The sequence below is a fragment of the Uloborus diversus genome, chromosome 4, assembly GCF_026930045.1.
Source record: "Uloborus diversus isolate 005 chromosome 4, Udiv.v.3.1, whole genome shotgun sequence".
Classification (NCBI taxonomy): domain Eukaryota; kingdom Metazoa; phylum Arthropoda; class Arachnida; order Araneae; family Uloboridae; genus Uloborus; species Uloborus diversus.
Genome location: NC_072734.1, coordinates 162,610,484 through 162,636,640, shown reverse-complemented (window position 1 = coordinate 162,636,640; position 26,157 = coordinate 162,610,484).

Below are 26,157 nucleotides of genomic sequence, written 5' to 3'. Positions count from 1 at the left end.
GAAGTCCGAAAAAAGAGAGGCCTGCCACCACTCTCAACATGAGCGAAAATCTACGATACCCTCGATGGTGTCAACAGTGAGTTTGACGCATGGAGTTCCTCCAGTGTGTTTTAAATAATTTAAAAATAAAGAACTATTGCGACTGTAAGTGTTTGATTAATTACGTTTTGGAATGAAATTTTAACGAACTAATTAAAAATTATTAAAAAAACTATTCTGGGGATGATCTGCTGTCAAGGTTGCATGGAGGATAAAGTTTCCTCTGTGGAGCAGCAGGACAGCTGAGTCGAACTACGACTGATTTTGGGGTAAAGCAACCAGAGACTTTAAAATTCCAGGGGGTCGAAGTGGGAGTCAGTCAATTTTTCCTCCAACTTCGCTGCCTTGATATAGGCAAGGTCGAAGAGAGGTCATGGCAGACTAGTCAGAAACTAGGGGCACGGCCTTAGGGAGGACCCGGCGCTGAATCTGAGCAGTATAGGTTTTACAAGTTTTATGAGGGGAAGAGGCCCGATGACCAAACAGGCTCTCGGCTGCCCTGGATATAGAAAAGTAGTATGGCAAGGAACTTGTTTTATTTTTTTCTTGAAAGAAATGTTTTATCGATGAATACACGAAAGTACGCACCAATTAAACAGAAAAAAACCCTCTGTTTACTGAGAAACCTCTTCTGAAGTGGAAAAAAATAGTCATTCCGCACGTGGCTGGTGGCGAAACCGTACCCTCACGAAGCATATTGACAGGTGCCGGGCCGATCGCCCGACATGTCACATCCGGGTCATACTACGAAGGGATGGAAGAAATCCCTTAAAAGAAACATCACATAAAAAAGCGGCGGCCACTCCCTCCCACGGAGCTCCAGAAATCATTAAGTTCCCGCTCTCGAGGTCTGTTCCTTCCTTAATCTCTGCTCACCCGTTCGGCCCGTGGCTTCATCGAGGGGTGGAGCGAGTGATGTTATTGAAAACTGTTCTGGTAAATGGAAACGTGCCATTCTTAGTATGCTGGAACGTGCCGCTTTTGTTCCTATTGCGGATCGACGGTGATTAATTGTTGGCGCTAATATCAGCGGTGCAATGAAGGAAATGATTTATGCGCCAAAGGACATTTTTTGCCCATTTCCGAACCGCATGAGGCACGTATGAAATAAGTTGTCTAACACGCATTGCTACAAAATGTAAAGAAGTAATCGGGGTGCCATCTCCGATGGAGAAATGCCAGTGATAAATCGGTACGGCGGAATTTATTTTAATTGTTTTTGCGATGAAAAAAAATGATGGAACGGGCGCATTCAAGCTTTGTTGTTGTCGGAACAATGAAATGACTCACCACATTTTTCGAATGAAGGTGTAATAGAGAGCTGAAATTGCCGTATTTGAATATCGTAAAAGAAGATGATAAACAGAACACCTTTTTCCGGTTTGGGATAGCTATGCCACGTTGGTTGGTTTTCTCGAAAAATAATTATGGTTGGCTGTATTTTAATTGTTTCTCTCTCAATTGTTTCTACCAGAACCATTTTAAGGATTTGAAAATATTATTGTTATTCATACAAAAAACTTGTGGTGCCAAACTCGTATTTTTATTGGTTTTGAGACCATTCATTCGAAATAATCAATAAGTTTAAGCGAATGATGTGGAGAAGGGAAAAAAGCAAGAAATGTGCTCTATGCAGGAGGATGAATCGTGTCTATGCAGCTTAGAGTTAACACACAGCTAACTTACTGTCAAAATATAGAAACGATCTCCAAATATGGCTCCTTGCTCTGATAACCTGCACAGTTTTTGCATTGTTCCTGAACAATCAAGCCAACAATATGATTGCCAAAATACCAAGAATCAGAAAATTTGGTTGCCCCTTTTTCTAGTGTAATAGTTACATTGGTTTTCAGTCTACTTTCCCACAAAATTAAAATTTAAAGAAAAAACGAGTGAAAGAGGACTTTACGTGTAGCAAAAATATCGTTAAGTACAAAAAAAAAAAAAAAAAAGCAAAATAGATTTAGATAATTGACAAAAATCGAAAAATAAAAAAAAAATCAAAAACAAAAGGTCAGGAATGTTGTTTTCGCTTTGTCTCCCTTAGCCTCTATCCGTCCCCCCCTCTCGATAACTGTTGTGGGGACAGCCTGATCCAAACAAACCTCTTTTATTCGAAAAACCAGAGGTCAGCACCAAGGGCACATTTCCTTATTTTATTTTTTGATTGAATAATTTTTATTTTTATTTTGAAAGTCCGAAGAAAATTTAATATTAGCCTCTCCAGGGAAATTTGATGCGTAGGTTGAACCTGAATTAAAAGGTGGATTTGGGAACGAAACTTAGTTCTGGGAGAAACGTTTTCGGGCTATTCCATGTGACGAAAATAGAACAAGCTCAAAATTTTATTTTTGATAGCAAAAAGTAATGATGTGTCACACGAACTGTGTAGAAAGTTAAAAAATAATTATTTTGAAGAAAATAATTGAACGATATGCAGTAGAACAATATTTTACTGCACATTCTTCAATTATTTTATTTCAAAGCAATAACTTGTAACGTTCAACGTAATTCCCACGCCAAATCTTTATTGTTGCAATCAAAAATAAATTTTCCTGCTTGTTTTATTTTCATTTATGAATCAAACTCTTCTGAGAAAACTATTCCAAATGTACAATTAGTATTTCCTACGCTCTTATGTTTAGATCGAAGCAAAAATTGCTTAAATTAAAAGGTTCATAAGAGAAAGTTCATAAATAGTTCAACTTTAGCAAATCTCATTACAACGCCTTACATTTCAAGAGAAATACCAATTTTCAGCCACAAATTTCATGTTGTTAATTTTTTTAATTTATATTTCCCGCGTGATATCCTCCGAGAATCACTGCCAAGCAGGTCACGAACATAATCAGTCATGAACACTTTCTCTTTTCAATCTCCTAAACCACACCACTTCTCTTTTTCACTTTCGTTTTCAATGATGCCTCCTAATAAAACATCATTTTTAGCATTCATCCTGGTAATTGCAGCACCACCTGGAAATAACGAGTTCAAAATCATTAAACTGCTAATAACACTTCGTTACCGATTGCGTGGGCGGAATGAGACCGGCTCCTACAAGTATCTCCATTTTAAAAACCCAAAACAGCACCTCTCCCTCGTTTCGAAAACAACCCTTTTCATTAACCCCAGCACACCTGAAACGTCAGAATGGCATATTATTATTGACATCGCCTAACCCGCATTGTTACCACGAGCCACTCCGGAAAACGCTTATTACAGATCTGGCAGTTAATAGATCTTGGCTTCCCCGGCTCCTGCTCTAGCTATTGCAATTTTATTGCTAGTATATTTCCGTACAAAAAAGAAAAAAAGTGCCTTACTTTCTTTGCTGCGCGACACGAATCTGAATTCGATACATATTATACAGGAGTAAGTTCCTGATTTTTATTTTTTGTCTTGAAAATCGCGTGACAAATCTTGCAAAAGTAGCCGAATAGCCAATGAACTTTTGTTTTACATCTATTACCTGGCACTGATTAATAATGCCGTCGGATTTTCCAAGAAGCCAATCACGCTCAATGTTATTGCTTTTTAGATTATTTATTTTAAGACGTAATGTGAAGACTTCTTTTCATTTGCCAAATCAAACTAGGATTGCGGAGTTTCAACATCTTTTAGTTTCTAAAACTATCATGTATTGAAATGGAATCATAAAATGAATACGCTCTGTTATCTGAAAAGATGAAATGAATCCGCATTACATGAGAAGTAAAACCATTGCTGTATTGGAGGATATACGACGTATACCTTCTGGTTTGTTTCAACAATTAGAGTACACCCTCTACTTTTTAATAACTTCAAAGTTTCATATTTTATTTTAATGAATTTTTAAATAATAGCGGAATATATATATATATATATATATATATATATATATATATATATATATATATATATATATATATATATATATATATATATATATATATATATATATAACCCACAGTAATATCTGACAGATAAAACTGTCTATTAGTCTTACTAAATTCTCAGCATTTATATTTCATGACGTATTATACTGTTTACAAACAAATATGCATCTAGTCCTGCAATATAAGATTCTAGGTCGTAAAAAAAATATAGCTTCTTAGCACCTACTTTCTACATTTTGATTATAATACAGGATGTTCGAAAAGGCCTTAACACATTTTAAAAAATCATAGAAAGGCAGCCAAGTGTGGTTTTCGCCGTAATGAAGCATAGGTTTAAGAATGCTCTATGACATCGTAAAAAAAAAAAAAAAAAAGGAAAAAAAGTAGTAATTTACATTGACGGTTATATCGTCACAGTAAAAGCTTGCTTTTCTTACTGTGACGATACAGCAGTTAATGTAAATTATTTATATATTTTTTTTTCTTTTTCTTTTATTCTTAATTCTCTCCCTCCCCCCCCCTTTTAAGGTGTCATTAAAAACTTTTTGAGCCTGTGAAGTATTATGGCATAAACCGCATATTGCATAACACATTTTTTTTTTTTTTTTGCTTTTCTATGATTTTTAAAATTTGTCAAAGATTTTTCGAACACCCTGTACATTTGAACTTTATTCTAAGAAATTTAAGTTTTAGCTTTTAGCTGCGATATGTTCGAACATCAGGAAACGTTATGCATCATGATATGCACACTCAGTTTCTAGAAAATGCATTTGTAGTTGAAAAACAATGATTTGCACGTGTTTCAGGCGTGACAGTACTGTCACACCTGTAACAGTATAGTCACGCCCGCAGCAGGTACAAATCATTATTTTTTAAATACAAGAAACTTTCTGGAAAGTTGATACTGTTTACGATGATACTGATACATAATGGTTTCTTTATTCGAGTTTATCAATTTTAAGAACCAAAGTTTAAAATTGCTGCAATAAAGTGCAAATATATGCGTAAAACTGTCAATCCCATATTAACGGCTTCAACAAGGAATTTTTTTCGTCACATGAGACAGTAAAAGTAACAAAGCATACTCATGAAAAGTAAGCCACAGGTAATATTGTGTGAGAAAAAGGACGCTGATGCCACCATGCCTTTTTGAGCAATCACGATTGCTTATTGTTCTCACTTGACAGTTTTGAATTCCTATGATTTTATTCCCCCCCCCCCCCCGCCTCTCTCTGCAGCCTCACCGTCGACTGGCCGGCCACCTCACGATGCTGCTCCTCTAGCGAAAACCGTCTCCAGGTTGCGTCACTTACTTGCCTACACTTACACGCACACCTACACACACACGCATACATACACCTACAAACACATACACACATACACATAAACACACACACATACATACACCTACAAACACATACACACATACACATAAACACACACACACATACCCACACACAAACACACATGCCTACACACATACACATCAACACACACACATACCCACACACAAACATACATGCCCACACTCACATACACATATCCCCCCCCCCCCCACACACACACTCGTGATTGTGAAAAACATAATTTGAATTCAAGATGTCAAAGTTCAAATTAATTTTTATTCATTTTTTCTTTTTTTTTTTTTCTATTTCTTAATTTCAATAAGAGATTTTGGTACAGGTGCAAATGCAGGATAAAGCAATAATAGCTCAAGTAAATTTGAATTATTAGTTAATAATAGTTATCGCAATACCGGTATACCTATTACTGGTATTGAGTGCTGTTTTGTCTTTTCCTTAAAGCGGTATTTGATGAGGTATGCAATCAGCATTTTCGGTATTGGTGCTTCATTTTTTTTTAATTAAAGAGTTCAATTATTTTAGAAACGTATTTGTTTTTTATTTGTGAGACATCACCAAACATAATCATTTAATACTAAAATTTAGCGTCAAAACTACGAAATAATAGATGGATGAATAAAAGCATCGGAAATTTTCATTACTACAGTTAAGGAAAGCCCAACCTGGCAGCATTGTAAAAGCTACGCAGACCCTAATCACAGCATTACAAAGCTATCAGGTTAGGTTTGTCCCAACTATAGATAGTGTGACATCCTCGAGTAGATGAAAAAATAATAAAAACACATACACAACATAAATTTTTTTAATGATATCTCTGCTTACTCTTTTTTGTAATGAAGCTCTACGTTCAGTTTCTTATGCGTTTTGTAAAACCGTAATGCTTCATTTTTATCCTTTTTTTTCTTGTTTTTAATGTTTACAAATTATTTTTGTATTTGTTATAGCATTTATTCCTTCATTATATATTTATTCATAGTTAAATTGTATATATACTTATCTATTTAGTATGTGCATTTCTTGTATGGTAAAATATGGCAATGCAAAATATGAGCTTTTGTTCCTCTTTTTTTTGAAAAAATTCTACTATATTGGTATTCCGGTATCACGTTAAAAAATACCCGGAAGAGAATTTTTGGTCAGGAATTCCAATAAGTAGTTAATAAAACTTTTCACTCTCGTTTCATATTAGCTTCTAGGATAGCACAGCAATTTTGAAAATCGCATGACATGATCACTTTTGGGTTGATAGAAAAAGAAATTTAAGTTATTAAAACGTACTCAAAACTTTTAAAAGCTCTACAGCTCGGCTAAAATAATTTCCGAATATTTTTAAATACAAATATTCCTTCCTGTCAGCTAATAGCAAAGAGTTTTTCGCCGAAAGCATTGCGTGATCAGTTTCATAAAAGCAACCAAATAACCGATTAACTTTCATTTTACATTTATTACCTAACGCATATTAATCATGCGGTCAAAATTTCCTTGGCACGCTCAGTCCACTGGAAGGGTGGATTGCTATTATTTTTGGCAGCATTCTTCCCTTTCCTATTACCGAACAAATTCTAGAATTGGCGTGATTGATTTGATCGATGTTCCTCGCAATACCCCGTTTTCAAACGAAGTTCTTCAGCTTTGCCTCGTAGGAATTAGAGAATTTCGCATTGTATTTTTTTTCTTTCCCAACTTCGGAGATGCTACAGGGAATGCATTTCATTTCGAAATAGATAAAATTAAATTGAAATATTCTTTTTATGAGGTATGCAGTTGTAGAAGATGATAAAATGGCTTTGAGGGTGCCTGTAACCTTTCAATGGATATGTCATCTAGCCACATTGAGTGAAAATTGCATATGATAGGAAATTTTAAAACTCGATTTTCATTGTGGAAATTATATTTTAAATCGTTTAAATTTTTTTAAATTCTGGACGTTAAAAACCTAATGCACTACGAAGATCCTAAAAATTCATTTGATTCTGTAATGAATATTTCTTCTTCTTATTATTATTGTTGTTGCTGTTATTAATATTATTGTTATTATTATCATTGTTATTATAATTATTGTTATTATCACTATTGTTGCTGCTGCTATTGTTGTTGTTTTGTTATTATTATTATTATTATTGCTGTTGTTATTATTATTTAATTGTACTGCGCACTACGATTGGAAATATTCAATCAACCCAACCATTTAAAAGTAATTTGACGAACTAAAGACGAATTTGATATTTCTAAATTGTATCAGGAAAATTCAAAATAATCTACTGACTAGTGAGCCTGTTACACAACTTGCCACACTAAAATTTATTTTCATAGTACTTTCAATGCAGTAATACTTTTAAATCGTTGCATTAAAAAGTATTGATTTTATTTGCGTTCGGTGAAGGTATGTGTTACCTTACATTTTTTGACACTACATGTTTCGTTTCATCCATTGTCACTATATGCTACTTTTGTTTACACTACATGTTGCCTCGCAAATATAGATATCTGGAGCTACTTCGTATTTGATAATGCTATCATGTTATAAACATTACTTTACATTTACTGATATTGTATGTTTCTTTACATTTATTGAAACTGGGTACCTTCCATTTGTTGGGGTTACGTGTTACCTTAGGTTTACTGATACAATATGTTACTTTACATTTATTAACAACGTATACTTAATGATATTACTGTATTACTGGTACTATAAAATACTTTATATTTATTAATACCAGGTCTTGCATTTGATGATAGTAAATGTTACGTTTGTGTTTGTTGACACTAATTGGTAACTAAAATCATACTACCTGACTTCACACTTTCATAAGAGTTACAAACAATATACGAACATTCACAATCTGTAGATTGCAGCAAGACTGTATAGCTCACAATAATTTCGAAACTTTGAGGTATAAATTAACTTTAAAAAGTAATAACTTTTAGAAAGATAAACTATTTGATGTTATGATATGATATAACTCATGATTAACATTGCTAAATATTCATGACGTAAAGAAATTACAACCGAGAGTATAGTAGAGAAATTATAACCAAGAGTAAGTTTGTTAGATAAAAATACTTTATCTGCAGTAGATCTAATTGAAAAAACTTACCTCGTGCTAAAGATATATAAAAACTGATCTGTATGCTAGTTAAATGTCAATAACTAATAGAAATCATCTATTCAAATTTAATCAAGAGTTTACGCTGCATAAAAGTTTTGTTATAAGAGATATATTTTTATAATTGTAATATTTTGTAACTTTATAATGCTATGCAAATTGAAAGAAGAATAGAACTTCCTGAAATGAACTTATCCATTATGACATTGGCATAATTTAAATTTAAATTTACTAAAAGAGATGCAATTAAAATTAAAAAAAACTTTCATAAAATTTTCATTTTTCTGGACAATTATAAAACAAAAAAAAAAAGGTTTTAATTATGAATTTTTAGTTTTCAAAAAATTATACTTTAATTATGAATTTTAATTACCAAATAATATAAAACTAAATCGTTGGCGAAATTTCCGCAAAGAATTCGAACTACATTTCCAAATGAAGCTAAAGCTATTACTAATTGAAAAGCATGCTAATTGTCCACGTCATTTCATCTTTCTTTTAAAGAAATAAGAACTGTCTCAAGTAATAATTCTTTCTTTTAATAAGCATTTGGTAATCAATAAGAACATCGCCATTAATTAAGATTCCATTAAGTATATTTCATCCACGATTTATTTTTATGCAGAAAACTATCATTCGGGAAACACCAAAAAGAATTCAGACAACGCCACATGCTTCTGACGCGCATTTTCAACAAATTAATTACCCCGATGGCATAACTTGGTTTTTAAACGAGCTAATAAATATCGTGCATAATCTTAAGAAATTTTTTCTGTCCACCGCGCCATTTTACTTTAAAGTACTTGATACCCCGCGGCATTCCCAGTTAATTGCAAATGTCTGCTTATCAATTGGCATTCTTCACAGTTTGGCTGGAACTCTTTTTCTCGCCACCGATTAACAGAATCGAAATTAAAACGGCCGGCATGTTGTCGCGTTTTGTTTAAGCGAGGGGAGGAAGAAACAAGAAAAAAGGTGCAGAATCTTTAATTGTGAATGACGGTGTGAAGTTCTAAACACGCGGGAAACTCTCTCCGTGAGTTAATCGAGTTATTTAGTAGCTCAAATTAGAGAAAAATATGCCGATCTGGAGTTTAATTAGATTCCTTTAATTCTGAAACCAACGCAAAGAATTCTCGCTCTCACTTCACTGTCAAAAGAAGTTTTGTTTAATATGAAGCATCGCCTTGAGAAACAAGCATATCATTTGCAATAAAATCTTGGCCTTTCGAAATATTTAAATGATGGAAGAAATAGTGATCAATAATGTCACAAAAAAGTTCCAATTAAAAATGAGCTGACATTTATATTATTAACTTTGAATATATTTTTAAAAATTAATTTCATATGAAAAAGAGATTTTAGTTTGTTTTTTCCACTTTCGAGAACGCTTCGATTTGCATGGATTGATAAGCATTAAGAATCTGAAATCTTTTTTAAAGCAAAGAGCTATTAACTCATGATTTACATATTAATAGTTAAAGGATTTCAGTAGGCTATGTATGTACAGAAATGTTTTTTACTTAGATAACAAAATGTTGTCCAGTTTTAGTAAAACTTCACCTTTCATTGCACTTTAATTATGAATATTTTTTGCTATTACATAATGAATGTCAATAAATTATCTATTTTAATAGGAAAAAACCATATTTAGTATTATGTTTGAATGCGAATTTTAGATTTTTTTTTCTCTTCATACTTCTGGATTAACATTTTTCGTCTGTCGAACTTAAAACTATTTATACGGTTTTTAAAGAAAAATGTTCTGAATGTGAATTTTTTTTTAATTAGTTTACCTTAAACATCAAAAAATAATTTTTTTAAAAAATGTATGAAAGAACAAATCTTAAGTAATTTCAAATTTATAAAGAATAATGATTCCATCGGTATTTTTTCCCTCCTGTGAAATAATATTACCCTATCGAATGCTATGAGTTTTTTTAGAAACTCCAGTTCAAACAATAATCTTTTAGGGAGAGAGAGAGAAAAAATATATGTTTCCAAATAATATGCAATAATAAAACCATTTTTTGGCCGTGGTTTGCTTGTTGATGAAAATTTAGAGAATATGGTTTTTTTTTTATTGATAATCAATTGAATTATTGCTTCAAAAACGTCCCTGTAAAAGCAAGTGGGTCATTAACAAAAAACAACTTTCATGCGAATATTTTATTTACTTTCAATACTGTATTAGTATTTGACTTCGTTATTTCCTTTGTTTTTAAGTAGAGTTGCTGTTATTATAATCAATAATTAGCTACACTGAAATTTCTGCATTTTTCACGTTTATGTTTTGATACTCTACTTAATCTACGCTTTCCGTTTAATTTTGCAATTCATTTTTCTTTGATTTAATTATTTTCATTCAACTTTTGGTTTATTTTTATTGTTGTCACCACGACATCCTTTATTGTTTTAAAGAAATATTTTGTCATTTTATCAGCCATCGTTCATCATTTCATTTAATCATTTTAAAGCATCCCACCTCCATTATTTAACTCATTTTCAAAATTATTTGCACCGCTTTTAACAATCCAGATAAATTCAGAAATATTCAACACATCTATGCACATGACGAAATTCCGAAACCAATTTACAATGCAATTACACTTGCCACGATTCAATAACATTTCGAGTGAAATTCACCATAACAGGAGTACACGCTGTCAATCATTCTAATGCTACTATAATCAGGACATCATTTCCCATTGAACTTTCGGGGCGGACGTAATTGAATAGATCCTTTCATGGCGAAAATCGCGGCTGCCCTTCAATTAAATACACCACCCAGCCCCAGACACAAAGTAATCATTAAAAAAAAAAAAGACTAGCCCCATCTCTTAAATAATTCAAGACATGGCAACCACTCACCTGTTGGTGGAAGAAGCGTGGGTGGCTATGTAAATATTTAAACTCCACCCACCCCTATTAGAGCGGCTTTTGGCACCGAAAAAAAGTCGATCTTAAGTTCACAGTGATAGGATCACCTAGGCATCAAGTGGTGTATTTCTGATAAATCGGTGGGTTACGAACTTGCGGAGAAAATCTGCTTAAAAATGCACGATTTTGATGAAATCATGCATTAGCCTCAAAGGCGATGATGGGACTGACCTCTGGAGGCATCACTTAATTTAGAAGGACTACCTTAACTCATTAATTTCGCACTACGTTACAGAATGCATAAAGAGGATAATTAAGAACAGAAACAATGTGAGATATGAAGAAAGCAATATGAAGGAAGGTGATGCAAATAAAAGCGAGTCAAGTATGATTTCAAAATCGAACAGTATTTTCCTTTCGGAATTTTTCATGCTCGCGGCTATCGATGAATTACAAACTTTAGGAATGGATGGCTACAGAAAGTCGAAATCGATTTCATAAAGTATAACCTCAAGTAATTATGGAACTGGTCTCAGAATGAATTGTGTTTATTTAGAAGATTTACCATAACGCATTGAGTTTTCATCTTAAGGACAGAGAATTAAAATCATTGCAGTCATTTAAGGGAACTTTAAATTATATGGGTTACCTTTGCAAGGGGTGGCACTACTACTCTCTTCCATGACATTCCTTAACCTCTTGAGAAGGGCTAAAGGAGTGATAACTTTGATTATGGCATCTCACATCATGAGGTGATGAGAAGCAAAGGGACTTTTTACAGTTTTGGTAGAAACACGTTTAAAGTTTAGATCCAAGGTTTTCATTGGATTTTTTTTTTCTAAATCTTGCTGTTTAGCAATACCTGCCAGAACTACTAGTATCATCTCTTGCCCTATAACAGAGAAGAGGTTTCCTAACATGTGCACTAGTTATTTCGAAATTTTTAATTTTGGCACTTACATCCCTTTGCTTTTCACAGCCTCATATGTTGAGTTTTTTTGTTTCGGTAGCATGATAGGAACTCTGTTTGTACGGGATTAATTTTCAAAAAAAAAAAAAAAAAACACGTGAAACACATTTTTTCACAACTTTATATTTTTTGGTATATTTTACTCAAAAAGAAACTGAAAGATCCAATAATGCATCCTGTTAGTAGTGTAACACTCTCCCTTTTCTATTTTTTTATTTCACAAAATAAGTTAGCAACACTGGCACAGCTAAATGTATAATCATTTATCTCATAATTTTGGATATATTTATATTACATCATGAGTTTCTCTTCAGTTTTATGCTATTAGATGCAGTAACACTGGTGAAACATGAATGGGTCAGTTAAAAATAGATAATGTGCGGATCAATATTGTCCTGAATGAATGTACATCAAAGAAACAAGGGGAGGAGGGGGGAGTATAATAATAACAGGAGAAACTAAAGGTGAAATAATAATAAGAAAAAAATGGAAGTTAGCATAACGCAGAAAGTACGCACTTAAACTGAAGAGCAATTTCCATTTGGAATTGTTTCTTTTTATTTGTGTTTCAAAAAACTCCGGGATTTTGCGAGAAATCGGCTACAAAATTTACTAATTGGATTAAAGGAAGTATTAACCTGCAGATGAGAGTGAATGCTGCATTCTTTAGAGAAGCCACTAAATGTGTGTGGAATATTGGTTTTGAATTATACTTAAAGCAAAAAATGTTGAAATTGAAGAAAGGGAAATAGAAGCAAAAGTAGAAATTGAAGGAAAAGTAGACTTGAAGAATTCAATAAAGAAAAAGTATAAGCGGTATAGAAGAAGGTAGAAGAAACAAATATGGCTGCATTTGATGACTTATTGACATTTGCGATCGTTACAACTAAAAGCACATATAAGGGGCTGTCTATAAATTATGTCACGCTTTTTCAAAATGTTTGACATCGCTCCCCCCTTTTGTCGCAGTGTCCCACTACACCCCTTTATCACATGTCATGTTATTTTTCATGAACATATTCTTTTTTTAAAAAAGTGATGTGACATTTGTTGTTACTCCCTCCATTCCCCGTGTCACAAAATCATAATTTCCCGATTTTCCTTCCATCTGAAAGGGTGAAATTATTTGTGTACAACCCTTAAAGAGCAAATAGTTACTGTTTCATTAACTATTTTTTAATGTAACTATTACATCTATTTTTGCTTTTTAAATAAATAGCTGAATGAACATAGTAAAAATTTCACAAAAAATAGATTTTTTCTCTTTCGCAATGGCATAAAACTATTGATACTATTTGTTCTGTTTCATAAAGAAATAGCATTCTTTTCCCTTTTCATTTCTTTTTTTTTTCGTTGGAAAAATTGACACAATTCCGTTTAAAGTGAGAAATCATACGGAAATTATCTTGCTTAATTTTTAGGCTGATTGTTTCAGTTGTTTTAGCAATGCGTATGCAATAAAAACACGCAATTTCATTAATTTAAATAAGTAAACATGTCAGACTATGTTACACACGAGTCTTAAAATAATATTCATATGACGTAAAAAGGTTATCTTACATATTTAGTGTTTAGCTTTATTGAAATTTAGCCACTGTTGTATTAATTTTAACAAAAATTGTTATTAGAACACTTCTCGTTGAACTTAAAGGGGAAGCAAATGTGACACATTAAAGCAAAACAAAATAATAATAATAATACAAAAATCAAGAAATTGCAATTTCTATAAAGTCAAGAAGTTAACAGGATAAAGTAAATAACTAATTTTGTACCTTTGTCTTATAATAATTTGTTTACCTAATCTACGATATAAACTTATTTCCTAAAGGTAAAAGTAAATATAAATTTATTAATTTTCTCTTTTTGTAGAATCTAAGTCATTTGAAACCTCAAGAGAAAGAATATTTGAATTTCGAAATTTAGATTTTAAAACACCATCATAAAAGCTCTTATCAAAAGGAATGTGTTTATTTCAATAAGATTTGTAATAATGCGAATCCGTTCATTTAAAAATATGCAAGAAATTGCGTTAGAGTTGAAGCCTGCCAGGTTCGTATCGTGAAAAGTCAAATTTTAATTAAAGGATCTTTAGAAAAATAATAACAAAATTATGTGAGAAAAACTTATTTGCCGTTCCTTATTTTCAGGCGATAATTTTTACCAAAAGGAAGTGAAATGATTCTATTCGTTCCATGTTTGTTTTACGCAATAAACTGATAATTTTCACTACCGTATATCATAAAAATAAACCAACCAGGCCCAATATATTAAATTTTTATTTGCTATCTAATTCATTTTTCAATCTTAAGCCTTATTTACAGCTCGGAAGAATGTTTGGAAGAGACTGATATTTATCAGTACGCGTAAAGGTGCTGTGTGATATTTTATCACAAATAAAATGTTTTTCATTGTTATTAAGAGAGTTCTTTCAGCGGGGGAAAATTTTGAAACTCGTGGCAAAAAAGCGTGCATTTTAAAATTAGTTTCACAACGCAGAATTTTTCGATTGTGGATTGAGAAACAATTAAAAATTAAATAGGTCAAAAATAAATTTCGTGTGTAAATATCAATTTTGATTAAAATCATGAAAATGAATCACTTTGTAAACAATATAAAGCCGTCTCAAAAAAGAGATGTTCATTCACACAACTAACTGTAATAACTATTTTCACGCATTAAATATTTTCTGAAGCATTACTTGTTTTTACATGCCCCCAGATAGAACATTAAACAAACCAGAGAAAACCTGAACTAGCTTTAGCTTGATTGCTGTTGCGAATGATCATGATACATCGGGCTGATGAAGAAGTCCTCTCAGGCGCAAAAGACACTGCACTGCACAAAACCAAAAAAATAGGGGAAAAAATTGAGTTTTGACATTTTGAATTCAAATATAGTGCTTTTGGCGCTCTTTAGTGTTGAATTTACTATTAACTCATGTTGAACTATAGTCAAGATTTTCTTAATGTTTTGTTATGACGTTTGTAATTTCTGTTTTATAATTTGTAAGTTTTTTAACTTTACTTTATTTTATTTTGCTTACTGTTATGTATGTGTATTTTGTTTTGTTAATAAATCTTATCTTATCTTAAACAACAAATTATGTTTTTCGCAATCACGAGTGTGTGTATGTAGGCGTGTGTGTCTGTGTGCTGGCATAAGTGTGTGGGTAGTTGGGTGTATAAATGTGTATGGGCTGGGTATGTGTATGTGTATGTAGACATATGTGTTTGTGTCTGTGTGCAGGCATGAATGTGTGAGTAGTTGTGTGTATGTGTGTGTAGGTGTATGTGTGTGTATGTGTGCGTGTGTGTGTGTGTGTGGTTGTGTGCGTGTGTGTGTGTGTGGTTGTGTATGTGTGCGCGTGTGTGTAGGACATGGATGCAACCTGGAGACGGCTTTCGCTATAGGAGCAGCATCGTGAGGAGCCGGTCGACGGTGATGGTGCAGAGGGTGGCCTTGGGAAAATAAAATGATAGGACGCCAAAAAAAACAGTCAAATGAAAGCAATAAGCAATCGTGATTGCTCAAAAAAAAAAAAAAAAAGATTTGTATTGCTAGGCTAAAATGAAATAGTAAGTCAAAGTGAAATGGTAAAATATTTCAGTTTGCAGCGGCACCTATCTGGCAATACTTAATTTTTACCTTAGGATTCCAGTCAAAAAATGATCGTGTGTAACGATCAAGGTATGATAATGTAAGTCATTTTCAACATTTGTCACTCATACCGTAATATTTTGTGGGGTGTCAAAAATAATTTCTGTTATTATAAAATGATAAAGCTCCTTTTGTTAACAATTCATTCAGATCTGCATCATTTATTTAATCAAAATTAGGTATGTTTTGATTTTGAATGCTGAATTTCATTTCTCAACTGTATGCGGTGCAAATTGAATGCGGAGAAGTAAAATATATCATTTATTTTTTCATGCGTTTATTAATACATTGCCGTATTTATTCATTAACAAGTTCATTTACAATCATTAATTTATTTATTTACTTATTATTCAAACATTAATTAATTAATTTATATTTTTATTATTTCGTTTATTCATTATTTATTTATTTATTCATTTCAAGCAAAATATTTTTCATTATTAAATTTAAAAAAAATCATTTGAAAAATATTTATCCTATATGGATCATTCTCTAGAAAAATTAACTTTTGAGCACAAATATTTTTAAATTTCGAAACCTTTTGTTTTCTGTTTTTTTTTCATTCTTACACGAAAGTGTTACCTACTAGAAGTAACCATAAACAATGGCCCAGCTAAGTTCCAATTATTTTACTCATAAATAAAAAAATTAAAAAATACCATGTTCACGGAAATAAATAAAAACAAAAACTTTTAATATTTAAAAATCGAGGCCAATTTAATATCATTAATATAAGTAGTAATTTTGTCAATTGCAAACAATCAACTATTTTAATGATTAAAGGGAATGTAATATTGAGCTCTCTTAAAGTACGGCTTAATTAGAAATTTCAAATGTTAAAAAATATAATTTAATAAATTTGAGGATATGCTGGTAATTTATAATTTTGGTAGACTGCCTATTATTGATGTATTTCCTCTCCATCATTTATTTTCAACTCAGAAAAAAATGAAATTGAAAAGGTCTGTCACGGAGGTGAGGAATTTTCCATTAATATGAGCCCCAACAGATACATTTTTCAGGGAATTTTTTTTTTTTCTTCGTTGCTACAATCTGCCCAAGTTAAGCATATGAAAACATGTTCTCACTTCTTTTATTTCATTAATTTACATCCCTGAAATTGAAGTTCACGGAGGTGAGAAGTGAGAATAACCACACTAATTTTTTTAAAGCAAAATCTACCTTCTTGTTCTTCGACAAAAATCTTAGAACTTCAACTATGGCTGAAAATAAACAAAGGGGCTCCCTTGTATCATGGAAAATAAAATTTGATGTCATTACTGCTACGTTTAATGAGGAATGGCATTTTGTGTTTAGGTAACGGAGGTGAGAAGTTATTGCGTGACATGACTCCTCGTCCTACTAAAACGAACTAAAACACAATATTAAAAAATTAAATATACTTAAACAATTGGTCTTTGAGACACTTGTGAAACGAAAAATAAGTAAATAAGTATATACTACTTTTAATTAAACAAGCTATTAAGCAACATAAACAGTCACACAAGGTGTGTGACATGCCACGGAGGTGAGAATTCACATGTTGTGAACCAATAATATACACAAATAAAAATTATTATTAAAAAATTGCTGTCAGGTTTAAATAGATATATTTTTTAAGAAATAAAAAATAATTGTTAAATGAATTGTTTGTTAAAGTTTTTACTGTGACAGAAAAGTTACACTTTTTGAAGAATGACCCATGTATGGGATAAAATAATAATTTTATACTTTCATTTCAAGATACGAATCTACTGCTAAAAATGAATACATCAATACAAGTTATGTTATGAAATAGTGTTCTCTACGTAAGGGAAATGTGAGGCAAAGTGAAAAAGTTGAAATAACTTATCTTTTTCAAAATGAACACTTGGAAATTTTGAAAATTTATTTGTATACAAAAGAAGAATAATGTATTTCTTAATAAAACTTGCATTGAAATATCATTTTTCATTTTTGGAAGTAAATTACTACCTTCAAAATAAATAACTAAACAAATAATAATAAGTACAAAAATTTCACTTTGCCCCATGTATGAGGCAAAGCGTAAAATAAAAATTTTCTCTTTGAATTTTTAAAATCTCTTTCTTTAATCGCATGAATGTATACATATAAATTGCGCCGTTTTCTGAAAGTATACATACATAAAAGAACTAGGAAATTAAATGCTAAATTGAAACACGTGATTGATCTTCCACAAATACAGAGTCAAAAAAAAAAAAAAAGAAAAGAAAGAAAGAAAGAAAGAAAAAACAGAACCTTTCGGAAGAAAGAACTTTTAACTACAAAAAGGTTCATGACCCTGCTCCAGATAAGAACAATTTAAACACGCCGGCATCTATAATCTTGTCAGGCATACTAACACGTCTCATTGCATGGTAAGGTCCATTTTTTAATCATTCATCTCCCCCCCCCCCCCCAGTACGGCTACAAGTTAACCTTCTACACTTTTTGTTTGTTGTTGCGGACACATTCCCTTACCTCCCCTATTAAGTCGGGCCTCAGTTTGACATTTGTATGCGGTGACAGTTCCCTGCTGTCCTACAGGATTTAGGGATTCTTATCTATCAATCGTTATTCCGGAGGTTCTCCTCCCCTGCATCTTTTGCTCGGGGAGGGTGGAAATTGAAATCGGCTATTCCACAATGGCCAATGACATTGGCTGCACAGCTGGCTGCTATTTCGAGAGATTGGCTTCGTTTAGGTAATCTTTTTTCTTCTTCTTCTTTTACTCAGTAATCGGGAACGAATTGTGGTATTTCTAACAGATCCATCTCACAATCGACATTGAGTTTGAGCATTTGTGATACCAGCACTTTAAGTGGATAGTTGTTGGGAATGATTTATTATGGGAAAAAGCACATGCAAAAAGCGAATAAAGTAGAAATTTCCTGAATGCCGCTGAAAATACCTTGAATGAATTGTTAATACATTTGATTTCAACAAATATTGTGCCAAACTAATTGTTTCAAAGTAACATAATTCAGAAGTTCAGAATGGAAAAGGTGCTGGTAAAGCTATTGCGTGTTAGTTTCGTTCAAATGTTGTTTGAAAAAATAACATGTTTTGTTAGAGAATTGTTTTAACCATTTACAAACACAAAATACAAAAATAAATAAATAAATAAATAAATAAATAAAAATAAATAAATAAATTTAAAAAATAAATAAATAAAATAAATAAATAAATAAAAATAAAAACGATTTTTTTTAGTTGTATAAAAATTTTGAAAAGAAAAAACCCAAAACAAATGAAAGTATAAAAGCAGAAGACAATAGCTAAGATTTAGACTCGAAACATGCAACCGGATATCTAACTTATCAAACAGTTATCTCAAAGCTCTGTTACAAAACAGTATTTTCCAAATACTCATAACTTCAGAATTATCATTTATTAGTGAAAATCAATTGCTCAAAGTATGAAAGTACAAAAACAATTGTCTCTGTTCACTCCTTAGTATGATACACATAACTTGTTAAGCTGTGTAAAACCTGCTGCTGATGCTATAAATTGCCATTCTATTAAAATCTAGAAATCATTTATTCAAAACTAGACAGCCGACCGTTGTTGATAATTGATGATTGTGATGCAAATGCAAAATAAAATGTTGTGTGTACACATTAGTTTTGTTTTTATTTGATTCGTACAAAATTTTAAAAAACCAAAAAATAAAGAACGTTTTAAACCATAAGGTGTATGGTTTTGACTCGAATCATATAAAAGATAAACTAAAAGATAATTTAACTTCATTTTACAATTGAACTATGATAAATCAAGCTTTGGGGCTTGGTAGGGGGCGGGAAAGATAGGGGACAATAATTTATTCAAAATGCCAAATTATTTTTTCTGTCTCTTTTTTCGTTTGTTCTCTCTCTCTTTTTCTCTTGTGAATTTTAAACAAAATATGGTGTGATTTCTACCGATCCCAATAAAAAATCACCAAGCTTAAATTCGAGGTTCTAGTATTCACAGATCTTGAACATTTTCCAAGAAATTTACCAGCATAAAAAAACAAATATACAAAATAAAATCGTAAACAGAGTTTCGAAAGGAATCCAAAGCAACTCATACAAGGCATTAAAAATACGTCTCTTTTTTCACCTCACACTCCCGCAAAAAAGAGAAAAAAAAATGGAACTTCGAATCAAGTAAAGTAGGGAACGAACTCAATCGAATCCAGAGCACTCCTATATAATGCGTTTTCCGAATAGCTCCGAAGAGCAGCCGAATACGACCATATCAGGGGTCGTAAATCGCCGCGGGAGCCCGAAGGTCGGGCACTTTCCATTGGCCCGGGCCGAATTTATGACCGAGGGCGCACGCCGAGCACAAGCTTTTATATGTGGTCCCGGCTAAGTGGATAGAGTCATTCCAGAATCGTGCGAATTTTTTGGACGCACTCCTCGCGGGTCTCGGTGGGATTGGATGCGGTGGCAAAAGCAAAAGCTTGGGTATCGGCAACGATGGCCAGGCCATTAAAAAGTTACCTGGGTCCGATTTTATTTTTATGCGATACAAAGTTCAGACGTATTTACTTTCTATTCATACTTTCTCTGTTGCCGCTCACTAAATGCTTGATGAAGAAGTCACCAAGAGCAATAAAAAAGCTCGACCCTTTCTTGTTGTTCAAAATCACTTTGAGAATGCTATGCTGCGGCAGAGATGGTTCACATTTTTTAATTACTATAGTAGGTTTTTCATTTAAAAAAAAACAAATAATTATAACGTAATCTTTTTTTCTCGTTAACAAAATAAAAAAGTCCCGTTAGATGCACGGTCAACTAGAGAAGTTTGCTACATTACAATTTTTGAAAAAATAATTAGTCAGGGCATTTTTATAAGAGGCCAGGGCATTTTTATAAGATAACTTTTAAGGCAATCCTCAACGCATGAAAACTTTTGCAGATCTTGAGCTAAACTTCAGCAGAAAATCCATGCATGGATATGATAGATAAACCTGGGAAATAGCTTTAGAGAAGAAGTCTTCAACTAAAAGCATTACCTATATTTTTTAATTAAGTATTGAAAACATGATAGGAGCATGCGTAAAAGCTTTTTGAGACGCTTTAACCAAGACTGCTTAGTTGGGAGAAAAAAGGTCGACTCCAACTACGACTTCGGAACTTTTAGAGCCTTTGACTCCGAATCCTTACCCCAATTTTAGTCTAACTCCGTCTCCGGCTCTTTTAGAGCCTTTGACTCCGAATCCTTACCCCAATTTTAGTCTAACTCCGTCTCCGGCTCTTTAAATTTTTCACCTTCGACTCCCGACTCTGACTCCTTACTCAAAAATCAGTCCAACTGCGACTCCGCAGCGATGGCTGGAACATTTTTTATAAAAGAAATGATTAAATAATTTGAAATATTTTTTTCATACAGATAAGTAATAATTTTTATCGAATTGTATGAACCAATGCTAAATTTTATGGTATTATTTGGCATTAAAAGCTTGAAAAATGTACATTGCTGTTGATAATCTTTTTCTTTTGTTCAAGCGTTTGATTTATCAACTAACACACTGAAACTGAAAAATGAACAGGTGTTATACATTCTGAAAAATAATTAACACAAAGTTATTGTCCAATAAAACAGATAAATATATTTTTGCCCCCACACGACTGTTTCTATACCATAAATTTTCTATATCGTAAATTTTGCAATGCATTATTTCCGCTTTAGTAGTTATTGGCAAGCTTTCACGAACATTAATCGCGAAATCTGACTAAGAGCCAAACAGAAAACTCTTTGATATCCCTAATGTGAGCATACGGGGCGTAAAAGTAGAGCAAGTACCTGACTCTAGTCGAGTAGCCGAATTTATCGAGTGTGAATTTTTTGAATACTCTCTCTTCTGATTCTCCATGGAATTGTGATGAGTTGAGGTAAAAGCAAAACTTATGTCTGACAGTCGGTACAGCCATTCAGAGTAGCTTTGATCCGCAATTTCTCTATATTTAACTGTCCCATTGGTATTTTACAAGCAATATTGCATATAGGAGGAGGTGGGCTCGTTGGACCGGCGGAGGGGTATTGGACTGATATGAATAATTTTAATACTATTAATAATTTTTATTTTAATTTATGACCAAAGTGATAGCTTCCATAGTCCAACAAACCCTACACCAAAATGATACAGTTTTTTGAACATATTTTGTTTCAAAAGCAAATTTCATTTATATATATATATATATATATATATATATATATATATATTTTCAGTGCTTAGTAATTTTCATAAGTCTGCAACTTTAATTTTTTAAATGGTTTTAATGAAGAAGGGAGTAGTAAATTGAACTCCGCTCCTAAAGTAAGTTATTTAGTTCATAACTATTTGTAGTTTCTTTATTTTTTTTTCATAAAGAAAAAAACAATTGAGACAGCATTTCTCAAATCAAGAAAGCGCGTTTAGTTTTTCCACTTTTAGACCCCCCTCCCCCCCCCCAAAAAAAAAAGATTGAAAATACTAGTAAAAACAACAGGGAAGTTGATGAAGACTCATGTTGTGCTGATTTTTGAGAAACTGTAGATGTTTCTGGCATAAAAATCGCAATCATAGAAATTGGTCAATTTCATATTTTAATATGTTATATTGATCTTTAGTCTTTTCTTTTTCATGCTAAACACAAAAGAACATGATGCAGTTACAATGTTAGATATTATTTATCATTAAATTTGTTATCGAAGTTTTTGTAATGTGTGGAGCAATATACCGCTTTAGAGTTCTGTCAAAAAGATAATGTAAAAAAAAAGTTCGTGAATTCTACATTTTCAAAAAAAATCTGAGGCGATGAGAAATATTTAATGAAACTCATGGTAGAAAATCAAACTGTTCATTTTTTTTTTGATGGTTTAAAGAATGAAAACTAGAAAAGCGGACCAACGTGCGCTATCTCGCTTTACTGGAAAAAAAACTCTCTCTGACTCCTAAAGTATTGCACAATTTTATAAAATTAAGAAATGGTAAAAAATTATAAAAACCATATCTGAACTTTCAAAAAACAATAAGAAATAAAATGATAAGAGTTTAGGATGAGATTAATTCAATTACTCTTTTCTTTATAGAATTCTTCCTAAGAATAGCATACAAGCATATCCGTTATTTTTCAAAACCGATTTTTCAGTTAACGATTTTCTTAGTTTATTTCAAATGCATTAAGTCTAAAAACCCTAGGTAACCCACGTAACATTTAAACGATTCATAAACGTTTCAAAATGGCAGTTACATCATTGATAACCATTTTAAAACGTTTATGATACAAAGTGTGCTACCTGGGACCTTATAAACTTTTAATAAATTTCAGAAATATTAATTATTTCCTCTACCAAAGGAAAAAAAAGTTATGCATATTAAATTCATGACAATCCGGTAATAAATGGAGAATGAATCAAATCAAAAATAATCTCCCAATGTATAAAAAAAGTGACCCGTTAACAATTAATGTCTGCGGCCTGTTCATGACATACATAAACAGTTTCAGTTTAAATTCGAATCGATTCATCTAGTTTTTTTATTTCTATATATTTTCAGTTTCAAATGTATGAATGTAGCAGCTCAGCAAATGAGAATGTTAAGCAATAAATACACTGTTGCGGCTTTAGTGTAACGAAAGATATTTTTGATTGATGAGAAATTGCGTCACAGATTTCAAGAGAGTCAATGTAAGCATTGTCATGAGAGCCATTTCTATTGACATCTGGTCAAACAGAGACATTGAAAAAATACTTTTTACGAGTAGATGACACACACACTCACAAAGAATGATTCAATTCTGTAACCACACTAATGATACGTTCCGTCTCTAAATGCGGGAAAGTTAAAGTAAGCACTGTAGGATAAGTCAATTAAACAGATAATTTGTCAGATTACATTTAAAAATAACTTTACGCGTAGCTGGTAATGGAATAACAAAGGGCAGCAGATCTGACGTTTTTCTGTTTAAAGATGCAATAATATTTTAACTAATAAAAAGCAGTAGTTCACTGAAAATATGGTAGCTGATACAACAGCTTTCAACACACATGACTATTTTTCCCCACGCATTTGAAAGATGTAGGGGAGAGTATTGTACCTTGGGACGTTTGTACCTTGGGACACTGCTAATTTCTAAGAATCTACTTTTAGCAGCCATTTCGTTTGTAATCTCTACTAGTAACCTTCCCCACTAAATGGTGCCACAGTAAAAATCAGCATTAAGTAAGTAAAATTGACGTTTTTGTGAGAGAATTAAATTTCATGACTCCAAATTAAATATTTTCTTCATTTTTAACTCTTTTCCTGTCTTCCTGTATTTGTAACCTTTTCCTGTATTTGTAAATTTAATCAACAGAATTTAATTTTGTTATAATGAAAAGTACTTTAAATATTTTGCTTATGAGAAAACAATGATAGTGCATCCTGAATGACCATCATTTTGGTTTTTTTTTTTTTTAAACCACATGGTGATTGTACCTTGGGACAGCCAAACATTTTGTATCTTAGGACACATTCCAAGACACAACGTATGCATGGTTCTTAATAATTAAGATATGTTTAGGAACATGGAACAAGGTTCTAATCTTATGTTGTCTTTTAAACACATTTAACGTTAGATAATAATTCATATTTCATTATTCATAACTAATTATTTATTCATGATATAATTCACTACCATGAAAAACATATATATTTTGTTTTCTCGTGTAAAATTGGTTCAAGCATGTAGCTATTTTCTGAATCATAAAGAGTTTCCCATAATACAACAGGACGTGTCCCAAGGTACAATAGGATGTTGTACCTTGGGACAGCTTGTAACTTTTAGTTCAAATGGCTAGCAATAATTTATTTTCAAACTGTCTGAATTTGAAAAAATATATTGCATAGAAGTATGTGACATTTGTGGCATTTTACTGAGACTTTTAAATTTTAAATTTGATTCAAATAATTGACGTTAAAAATTAAAGTATGAAAAGTGCCCCAAGGTATAACACTCTCCCCTACTAATTTTCTAGAACTTAATTTTGATCAGTTTGTTCAATTCGTTGGGTTCAATATCAGCGATGACATGATTAAAGAAAATTTTAAAATATTATTAGTACAAAATTGTGATAAACATCCAAGTGCTGCTACTCAGTTAATGCTGAGAATCAGCTACTTCGTAAGCAGTAAAAAATTTCTTGACCAGCAATTCCCCGCGACTTACTATTTGCTTTATCAACATCTTACGAAACAAGACATTAATGAAGTTTTCAAGTTACGTCGAGTCTCCCAGAACTGCACAGCCATTTATAAAGGTAGTAGATTCCCCCAAAAATGTAATTCACAATACGTTAAGCGTACAGAGAAGTCGAGCCTGATTACCGAATAGGCCAACTAAGCCGTGGTTTATAGCCCCCGCTTTTCAGGGGCCCCCTAATGACTGAAATTGTTTTTGCCAACAGTAAAATTTGACGGGGGGGGGGGAGACTGAAAAAGGGTTTTAGCTAGGACTCCCAATATCTTAATCGGGACCTGCTGAGAAGTTATGCAACTCTCAAGACTATATTCATTAAAACGATTTAAAAGGCTGCAGAAAAAAAAAGTTCAAGATATGTGTTTTAATTCTAGTCTATAAATTGAAATAAAAACAAATTTCCTACTTCTTATATAACTATGAGCTCCAATGATTGTTCCTAAAAAATTTTTTTGAAGTCTTGTTCTATTATCAGCGCAACGGTAAGTAGCTAGTTTGTGCATGCGTATTAGTCACAAAGCCGAATCCAAAACGAAATAAAAAAATATTTAAAATAAAAGAAATTGGGCAGAAAGATGCAAGAAAAAAAAAAAAAAAACTCCACAGCAATCTACCCGCATCATCAATTCTTAAGAGAAGGAATTGTTATTCCACTTTCAGGACCACAAAGAACATCTTCGAGTCCCCACCCTCCCAGTGTCTTTGTTCACATCCGTTTAGGAGAGCAGCTGAAGTGGTTGACCCACCTGACACGTTACCTTTTGTGAAAAAGGTAAATCCTCTGAGTCATTAATGTGTCATCGAAGAATGTCCCAACTATTGTCGAAGCACAGACTTTCGCTAAGTGCCTCTCTTTTGAAGAGGAGAAAATCGTTGTTAAGCTTTTCGCAGTCCTGTGGTCATTGATAAAAGAGGCCGCACGGATGAATGCTGAAGGATTGGTAGAGTTTATTAATGACTCTGCTTCATGGGGTTCATGAGCAGTCGCGATTACGAAGAGGCATGTCCGCTTGAGTGTACCAGAACTGGATATTTACCGCATTTGGTTTAAGACAA